At 46.0% G+C, this 10080-nt stretch overlaps 1 long non-coding RNA gene across 8 annotated transcripts; it reads right to left on the bottom strand.

The window, feature by feature from the left end:
- Positions 1 to 9743, bottom strand: LOC146753420 (uncharacterized). 8 transcript variants are annotated; one of them, XR_014939344.1, is made up of 11 exons: positions 9457 to 9743; positions 9077 to 9187; positions 8611 to 8717; positions 8039 to 8165; positions 6298 to 6436; positions 5585 to 5788; positions 4370 to 4777; positions 3556 to 3701; positions 2823 to 3071; positions 1932 to 2077; positions 1 to 1682 (listed from the first exon to the last, which is right to left on the bottom strand). It is a non-coding gene; the product is annotated as an uncharacterized LOC146753420 (long non-coding RNA). The 8 variants fall into 8 exon arrangements; XR_014939341.1 differs by having other exon boundaries at positions 9077 to 9182; XR_014939343.1 differs by having other exon boundaries at positions 8611 to 8711; positions 9077 to 9182.
- Positions 9744 to 10080: the final 337 nt, after the last annotated feature.

Here is a 10080-nt window from a genome sequence, read left to right as displayed (position 1 = left end):
TGTCATGCACTGATTTCCCAGCCAGTCCTCGTGGGGTCTCTTACTTAGGACGGGAGTGCAGGGGAGCAGCCAGAAGCTGTTTGCATTCCCTGCTGTCTGCTGGGCAGCTTTGCTGGAGATGCTTGGGTTGCTTTGCTTTTCCTTGGGAGGTGGGAAGGAGCTTTGGGTCGGAGGCACATCCCGTGCCAGAGCATCCCGATGGCACGTGTGGGGCACTGATCTGCAGCAGAGGAAGGGGAGGAGGTCCCAGCACAGCTCTGCACCATGCTCTGCCACACTGAGCAGCTTGTTCCTGGCTCAGCAGTGCCATCAGACAAGAAGCAGGGAAGGAAATCAAGGATGGGGGGTACCATCAAACACAGTCGGTGCATGCCTTTGCAAGACAAACAGACCCAGAGCTTGCGGGTTGTTTCTGGCTTTGTAGCATTCGTGTGCTGTAGCTGAGCAAAAGGTTCTGTTGCTTGAATCTTCTTCTGCATGAGCCGCCTACAGGTAAATGGCTGTGGATGTGACAGAAAGCATTTGTCTCCACGACAGTGTAGTTACACTTGGTCTAGAGAGTGAGAGAGTGAGAGAGGCAGGCAGCACTGCCTGATGTTTGTCAGGGTGAGCTCCTCCTGCCGCAGCGCGATGATGGCAGGGCTGGAGATGATCTGCAGGGACAGCTCACAGGTGGGAGCCAGGAATGGACACGGTGGGAGGACAGAGGTGTTAGGGAGCAGCCATGGTGTCCAAGAGCATCAAAAGGCCCTGAAAGCATCACAGAGCCACAGCCGGGAAGCTTGGGGTTTTCATGAGCAGCATCCGGAATGCTAGAGATTATTTGCTGCCATACACAATGGTAGCAGAGCTCTCGCTGCAGGCATCCCAAAGTCAGGCAAAATGGGAACACACCCAGATCTCAGCCGCATGCACACCACAGACAGAGCGTTGCAAGCTGAGCTGCCTTGATGTTTCTTGCACTCATCCCAATCTCTGCGAAAATTGACATCAACTTCATTGTAGGTGGTTAAGCTTGGAAGCAGGACTTGAGCAAGAAAAGCTTCTCAGCTCAGAATCACAGAATTATCAAGGTTGGAAAAGACCTAGAAGATCATCTGGTCCAGCCATTACCAATAATTCCTGGATAAATCATATTCCAAACGTTTCTTGAACACTCCCATGGTTGGTGACTCCACCACCTCCCTGGGCAGTGCATTCCAATGCCTGACTACCCTTTCTGAGAAGTAATATTTCCTAATGTCCAGCCTGAATCTTCCCTGGCACAGCTTAAAACCATTCCCTCTAGTTCTATCACTGATTACTCGAGAGAAGAGGCCAAACCCCAGCTCACTACAACCTAACTTCAGGAAGTTACAGAGAGTTATAAGGTCTCTTCCGAGCCTCCTCTTCTACAGGCTGAACAATCCCAACACCTTCAGCTGCTCCTTGTAAGGTTTGTGCTCCAGACCCCTTACTACCTTCGTAGCTGAAGATGTTCCAGAACTGTAAGGTTTTCCTGCATGGAGGGGCCAAAAACTGAGTAGGTCAGACCTCCTTCTCTCCATCATTGCTGTCATGTGGAAGGGTATCCTTGGAACTGCAGTGACTCATGCATCCTAAGTGCACTCCATTGATGGAAGGACACCGTGCATCATTGCAACTTGCCGGTGGGTTCCTGAGTTGGCAAGGGCTCGACTCGCCTGGAAGAAGTAGACACACAGCAGTTAGTGTAAACTTTCACTATCCAAGAGGGCAAAGGCTTGGTGCTGCCAGTCAAGCAGGTTTTAAGCAGCTTGCGAGACTCATTTGAGAAAGACAGGAGTCAACCAAAGATGTCAGGCACGGGCTTGAACGCAGGAATACAGAAGGAGGTACAAGCCCACTGAAAGCATGAATTCTACCTGTGTAGCTGACAAGCAGTGTTTTGAAAGCTGGGTTTGCATCCTTACCTGCCAGGACCATGACTTCTGCTTCAGAGGGCTCCCTGGCACTGCTCTGCAGTTGGCGTTTGGCCACAGGGGATGGTCTGTGCAGGCAGAAGCAGGAACGCCAACTGCCAGCTGCTGACTCTGCCCTCTTACTGGGAGAACTCAGTCTGGAGAGAGAAAACAGAGCATGCTGTCAGTCGTGGTGCAGGGTGAGTAATGAGCTGCACCGAGCCCTTGCCTATATTTGCCTGTTCCCGGCACTGCCTGCTTTCTGCTGAAACACAGCTTAGAAACACGCTCTGTTTCAAACAGCAGAGGATGCTTCCATTCCTACAGCTCAGCCCTCATGTCCTGCTGGCTACATTCCTCTCAACCATGTCAAGCAAGATGCGGAGCATGTATGTGAGCAAAGGCTCAGCAGCAGGAAAGGACAGGAGCCGGCAGGTGTAACTGCTTTCTGAGGAAACGGTGCTCACAAGTCATCACTGAATGCTCTCTTGTGGGTCAGCTTCGGAGAAGGTAAAAAGTCCTTCACAGAGCGCTCCATGGACAGACTGCTGTGTCTGCTGGGGGACCTGGTTATGTCTCTGATTCTTACGTTAAAACCTCCTCGGCCTCAGCTCACTGCCATCTTTAATTTCTAGTGCCAGCAAGTCCAACCAACAGCTCTGCTTACAGGAGAAGCACAATTGGTTTCATGTGCGTGGCCCTGAAATCTGGAAAACCCCAATGTTTCCAGGTACAGCCAGCACAGACCAGGATAGACACCAGCGTGGCTCTCTGCATCTCATGAGTGCCTGCCAATCAGGAAGGAAATGCACCTTGTGTGGCTCCACTGAGCCCGTAGGACAACTGTTTTTTAGTTGAGTGCTCGGAGATATAATGGACAAAAAATAAACCAATAGAAATCACCTGAACAATGATGATAGCGGCTGGAAAGGGAATTCCTCTTTCTTTACCTTTCAGATGGAAAATCAATGATTGCGTTGAAGTTCCTCAGTACAGCTGCAGGCCCTTCCTCCACTTGTATCTTGCTGCTCTGTGTTGCAACAGGAGAGCTGCTCTGGCCTCTCCTCTCAGCCTGTGCCTCCTGCAGTGTGAGCAGCTTTGTGGATGGAGGAGACACCAACACAGACTTGGGCCCAGGCAGAGAACTGTGCCCTGCAAGGGAAAACCACAGGTAAGACAGAGGATCAGAAAGCAGCAGCACAGCCATCCCAGTTCTGCATTTCTCTCAGACTTGCTTATCTGAGACACTGGAAGAAGAGGAGCTCAAAATAACCATGTGCTCAGAGGTATGCTCGTGGCAAAGGACACAGCCACAATTAAGAGCAACTCACTATACTGAAACAGGCAAACAAAAACCCTAGAAAAACTAGGGGGCAGGGATCTCAGAAAGCTTTGCTGCAACACTTCAATCAAGCTTCACCTGCTTGCAAAAAATCTTAACAGCAGTGACCGTTTTCTCCATGTAAGGTTTGGGTTTGGACACACTAAGGATCCAGGAATGGGGCACCATATTCTAATCTAAGCCCAGAAGCCTGCTGTCTCCTCGAGAGTAATAGAATTTTCAAAGGTCTTGGCGAAGCCCTGGATTGGATGAAGCTGTCAGATCAAGATCAAGCTAATGGAGGAAGACACTCACCTGCTCACTCTCCCACGGCTGGTGTGGATTTGGAGCAGAAGATGACATCTGTGTGGCTGATGAGGTATTCCACAACATATGACTGTGTCTGCAGCTCCATGCAGGCAGCTTCACCACTGGCGCAGGAAGATTGGCTCTGCTGGGATCTGAAGAAAAGGCAGATCTTACAAGTCATTTCCCCAAGGTCATTTCCCCAAGTCTGAATTTCTGTAGCCAAAAACTGGGCTCTGGAGACTTCCGCAGTGGGCAAACAGTGATGCCACTGACGAAATTCTCCTGGATGATCAGGGACACAGCAGTCCCAGCTAAACAAGTGAGTAGAAACTGCCATCTAGAAATTGTGCACCTGGGTTTGGGGGAGAGCAGAACTAAGCATCGTGTTGAAACGGAAAAAGAAGTTTACCTTAAGAGGTTTGGAGCCCACACTATCACTAAGTTCTTCGCATGCATGTTTATCACCGAGCAGATCCCAGCCAGAGACACCAAGTGTCTTATTAAGTCCCATGGGGACAGTGCACTGGGCTTTGAGAAAGACGAAAACAAGTCCAAAGCCACACAAAATACAGAAAAGGAAGGACTTCTGCAGAGCCTTCCATACGGTCTCACATCACAGCTAGAAGCAGGAGAGCTCTTGTGGCACAAAGCTTGGGGCTGGAGAAATCAAGGCTGCCTCTAAGATAGTGCTTGCAAAGAGACTTGTGCTCTAGACACCTCACAGCTTCAATGTTTTTCTTTGGACATATCCCAGGATTTCAGTGTCCTTCCTGCAGTGAGGGGCCAAGAACTGAACACAGAACTCAAGGTGAGGACTCACCAGTGCCGAGTACAGGGGGATGATTGATTCCCTGCTCCTGCTGACTCCAACCTTCTGCATTCCAGTTCCAATCTAAACCATTCCTGCGGTGGTAGTACTTGAATCCTCATTTGGGGCTGGACCTCAACAGGTCAACACATCAGAAATAACACAACGTGCATCTGGAAGACGTGTCTCAAAGCCCAGAAAATCCAACTCTCTGACCTTGGCACAACTCACCAACCAAGAGCCAGGCCTTGACAACTTGGCTGATCTGAGCACATAGGAGGAGGCCAGACAGTGGACCACAAGTGTCCATTTCCACTGCAGCTCCTTGTAGAGAACAGCACCAATCAGCAGGCGTGAATCAATTCATTCACAGGCGTCACAATGAGTCTGTTTCTTTATAAAAGAAACCCACATCGATTCCTAATCAAAAAAGGGAGGAGTTAATATGGACCAAAGAAGTTTCTGTTCCTACGCTTCATCCCTCACCCCAACTTCCCTTGCCCCATCCCCAACTCCTGGATGATGCCCACAAGCTTAATGGCAGGTCTCAAACCCATAGGGCTCCTTTCACAAAACTCCATCAGAATGGATGTTACACTTCTTCTATACACTCAAACAGACTGAGCAGTGGTATCTCAGTCACTTAAAACACACAGAAGCATCCAAACCCAGAGCACACACATCCCTTCCTGTGGTACTGCAGCCCACAGCTCACCCTCACACCTCTGTTGATTCCTGGTGTTTTACACACATGCAGCCTCGCTACGGTTCCATGGGTGTCACACAAGACCTGCAGGACCTCTTTCTCTGCAAACCCCACTTGCAGGCACTGGCTCATGAGGTTCAACACCTGCCCTCCTGCACAAGAACAAGCACTAAGAACGAGAGCAAAGTGCACCGGATTCAACCTGGCCTGCTCCCACCCTCAGTCCCGCCAGGGATGCAGTCTCATCCTCAAAGCCTAGAGGCTCGAATCCCGGGGGCTGGACTCGATGATCTCTAAGGTCCCTTCCAACCCGCACGAAACTATGAAACTATGAAACTATGAAAGCCAGGCTGGACATCAACACATGTATCATTCTTCAAGCACCCCATCCCAGCAGCAAGGGATCAAAGTGCTGGGACAGCAGAAACAAAAATGCTGTGAGAGTTTCCTGTTGGCACTGAACATGAACAAATCTACCGCTGAGCAACAGGACGTGAGACAAACAGCAGAAAACAACCAACCTGCAGAACTAACTCGTTTGGGTTGGCCCAGATGTTTGCATGCTCCCTTTCCATGGCCCAGGCCAAGCTTGATGAGCTGCTCCTCGTTTGCAGAGGGGGAGAACGCTGCAGATGGGATGTGGTGGCTATGCACACATCATGCCTTTCTCTTGCTTTTCCTCTCTCCATCTTCCATTAGCAAACAGCATCTAAAAGTTTTCCTTCCTGAAAAAATCACTGGTTAAAAACGAATTGGTAAGCTTGCTTTTAAAACTGCCTTCTTTATGCAGCTTGATGCTTTAAAGCAGAAGGTCACCTAGCAATGGTGGGTCAAGTACAATTTGCCCTTGGTCAATCCATGCTGACTATTCCTGAAGATTCTTCCTCTTTAAAGCTCTGTGTACATCCAGCCTAACTCCAAAATCTTATCAACTGTGCCTTATCACTTTCCATTGCGTTTTAAAATCCTCACTGACTCCTTTACTTGTTCCCTTGCTTGCTATTTCTTTGCAAACCAAACACTGGAGTTAGGGTTCTTGTAAAATGAACCATGGCCTACATGTAGAAGGCACCAAAATTTATGCTTAACATACTTTGCTCAATCTGTATCTTACTTCGGTCAAGGTTTACTAGATACTGAAGTATGGAGTAAGCACTATATACAATGAGAAGTAAATTTCTGGATTAAGTGCTATATTTTTTCTGTAAGAAACTAGCACTACATCTTTACACACCTGCTTTGTTCTCTGAGTATTTAGATCAAGCGGAGATTCTTCAAACACTGAAGCTACATCAGAAAATTCCATGGATCCAAACACATCTGGCACATGGCTGCAGTCTGGCACATCTTCATTATGTCAGAGCCTTTTCAGACTGAAAAGAAATGTTCCATTGAGATTCTTTTGCAGAATTAAAAGGAAGATTTCATCAAAAGATTTCATCACTAAAATCTAAATAAGATTGCTTTGCAAGTTCCAAACTATGGCTAACAGCTAATGCAGGTCCACAAGCCAGCAGCAACAACTTTTATATTATGTTCTTAATACTGTAATTGTGGATTTGACGTTCATATCAAGAGCAGATGGGAAATTACTCTTAGAGCTCAAGTCATCTTTCACAGCCTGTGTCAACAAGAGCAGCACCTCACAGCCTTTGGTTTGAAGACCCAGACCACAAGGCAGCTAATGATTTTACACAGAATTCCAGAGTTCAAGTCATTGTTTACTTTAGGGCTGCAATTCTACCGAAAGCCTTCAAGTTCATCACACTGAATTATCATTGGCACCACACATAACACCACATTACATATTTGATCACAAGCAAACTGCCAACTTTAGACAATTCCCAAAGCACTCCACTTGCACTTGGCTACTAAAGTACAGAAAAATGAACATCAGAAATAGCTGCAGTCAAAACCACCTAAGAATCCAAGTCTCCAGGAAACAAGGAAAGCAAATCCTCCCCAGGACCGTGTTCTAAAAGGAAACAGATCAGAAAGGTGAGATCTTTCACCCTTTGATCACCCACTCATGTAACGTCCATGTCATTTCTAAGTATGCTGCCCAGACCAAGACTGAGGATGCTTCAGAAGAAGACCTTCCCTGCTAAGCCAAACAGAACAAGTAAGGTACCAAAATATGTAGAGCCAAACGAGGAAAGGTGCTCTAAGAAGGTAAGCATCACAAGAGACCAACAGGAATGCTTACACAATCCAAACAATGCACAATTTCTGTTCCACAAGCTGCCAAGAGGAATGTGTGCAGTACTCACAGCGCACCATGTACACTGCTTACTGCAGTCATACTACTTCATAGGACCAGTCCAACTTACAAAAACATTTGATCTTATAACACGAAAACACAGACCCTCCCAATCCAAACAATTCTATGGTTCTATTTTCATGAGGCTATTTTTGTTCTCTCACTTGTTGTGCTTCCTGAGTAGAATAATCTTGCTTAGAACTTGCCTAGAAGATGCAGTTAAAGTAGCTGAAGCCTAAGGCCACAGACTGCTGGACTTTAGCCCAGCTGCGAGTAAGGAAGGCCACAGAGCTTACTCTAACTGCAAGAGAAGGAAGTCAGAAAGAGGAAATGGACAGACTCTGCAAGCATTGACAGATCTTACAGTCCTGAAGACTGGAGAAAACAGCCCACCAAGAGATAACAAAAGGAACCCATCCAGAGCAGAAAGATCTCAAACCTCAATAGTACTATTGGTCTACGTGGCTGAGCGAGAGGTTGGGAACATGCAGCCAAAGGGACAGGATCAAAGGCCTCCCTGAAATCTAGAAAGATTACATCCTTTGCCTTCATACACTGAGTGGGTGGCCTTATCACAGAACAAGATTTGATGACCAAGACTGGTTGCACACATGCTCCCTCACCGATGTTTAGGCCATCAGACTGTTTACCCGGGCAGAGCTTCAGCACACAGAGGCATTTTGACCAGAACCTTGTGCTGAACTTTAAAACTTACCCCCAGGCTTCCTGACTCTGTGGTACTGGCACGTCCTGTTTGGGATGGAAATCTCAAGGAATGTGCTTGCCACGAGCCTTCTTAGACTGAAGCAAGAGATAGGTTGACACAACTGGTCGTAATTCCACTAGAAAACAAGAGGATTTAGATCTCTTCAGAAACATTGTCAGTACAAAGAAAATTTCTGCATGTCTGCCATATTTTCCCCTTGATGTGCAACCTTCACGTCTGATCACATTAGGGTAGTTTCAGGCCTCAGCTGATTCACACAATATGTCTGAGATAAAGAAGCAGACTATTCTCATTTTTGCTTGAAAGTTAGTGTATTGTACAATTGCTGGAAGTGAAAACTAAAGCTAGTGCCAGAATCTCTCTACTGAAGTGAATGGCAAAGCTCCTACTAATTCAGTTTGTACAGCATTTCAGCTGGACTCCCATTTCTGGGGCCAAGTTTCAGCCCAGCTCCAAGGAGCATCGACATTCAGCTGGATTTTCAGCAGCTTTTTGACTACTATGAGAACCGTGGGTACAATGCTTGACAGACTCAGTGTAGTATAAAAAGCTTGAATTACTTATCAGGCATTAGAAGTCCTTTGAGTTAAGACTGTGAAAATATCACAGACGTGAATGGAAGAACTTTTTCCCCTTGTAGGTCGATTGTTCTCTTTATTCCCTGTACCTAAAAAAGAAGTAACAGTGACTCCACAAACGATCTCGCCTAGATAAAACTTACATTTTACATCTAGTCTTACTAAAGTTATATGGAAATATTAACAATCCTTCAAATTCTACCACTTTCTGTCTAATAGAAAGACAACTCAATTGCAAGAGACAACTTTCAGATTCAGGTTAAAGCCAGAGTACCCATCATGTTTTAAATCTCTTCTACAGCTTGGAATGTCATTATTGACATTTATACAGCATCTCTAGCAGCACTCAGTTCAGCTTTTCCCATTTCTTTTCAAAAGTTACTGGAATTAATTTATTTCCTGAAGTATTTGTGAACTGTAATTCTCCAAATTTATTTGGTTGCCTTACCTGATGTGTTGTTATTTTCCACCTATTAATGAAACATTTCAAAGCAGGGAGTTAAGCCAGCATGTGACATCTGCTGTTCATCCATCAGTTTCTGTTTTGAGTCTGCCTGGACTTCCAGAGATTCATAAGGATTTCAGCATGGTAAAATATAACAGAAAGGTTGAAAAAACACAATTAAAGGAGAAAAAAGGAATAAATGTGAACTTCAGAAATGTAGTTATTAGGTAGACTATGAAGTTCTGCAGTGGTACCTTACCTCTGAAAGGTGTGAAATATTTCATGTTTGAGAATAAGTGAGTGTTAGAGTCTGTTCATACAGTAAGGTTATTTACTGTAGGAGTGGGCTTAAATACAGAGAATTACTGACATACGTTTATTACCTCTGATGTTAATGCTGATCTACTCTCTCTTCTCTTGTTGTGAAACACAGAAAGCTGTTACACAGTCTTCATCAAGGTGTCCCAGCTGCAAGAATAAGACCTATACTGAGGAAACAGCTTTCAAGTCATCTCACAGCCCAATCTCACCGTGGTAGTGTTCTGCTGTGCAGCAGTCAATAATTAGCCATGATTTCAGATTCTTTTTTAAATAGTTAGAGTTATGGCTACTTATTACAAGGAGAAAACACAAAGAGTCATCCAAATTCAGCAACTAGTCCCTCTGTGGCAACAGGTCCCGAGTGCTGAATTCAAGTACAAAAGCCTGTCAGCAGATGAGAACTTTTACTAGAGCAGAAATGACGCTTCTATCTCTTCTTGATTCCTAGTTCCATGGCGTGCACAGCATGCTGTGCTGCATGCACAGCACAGCTGTTCTTCAGAGCAACAGTGGCACCCAGTGACCAACAGCAGCCATTGTCTGCAAATACACAGCAACTTCCCAGGATCTGCAGCAACAATCTCCCCACACACTCCACTTCACACAGACACTATGACCCTGATTAGACTCAAGCAGCAGACTGAAAACAAGTCAGAGTTTTAGTTTTCAGGATATTTCAGGATCTA

Source organism: Coturnix japonica, chromosome Z, assembly GCF_054131305.1.
Source record: "Coturnix japonica strain WE chromosome Z, WE-NBRP24, whole genome shotgun sequence".
In the NCBI taxonomy this organism is placed as follows: Eukaryota; Metazoa; Chordata; class Aves; order Galliformes; family Phasianidae; genus Coturnix; species Coturnix japonica.
This window is presented reverse-complemented; position numbering and strand designations above follow the sequence as displayed.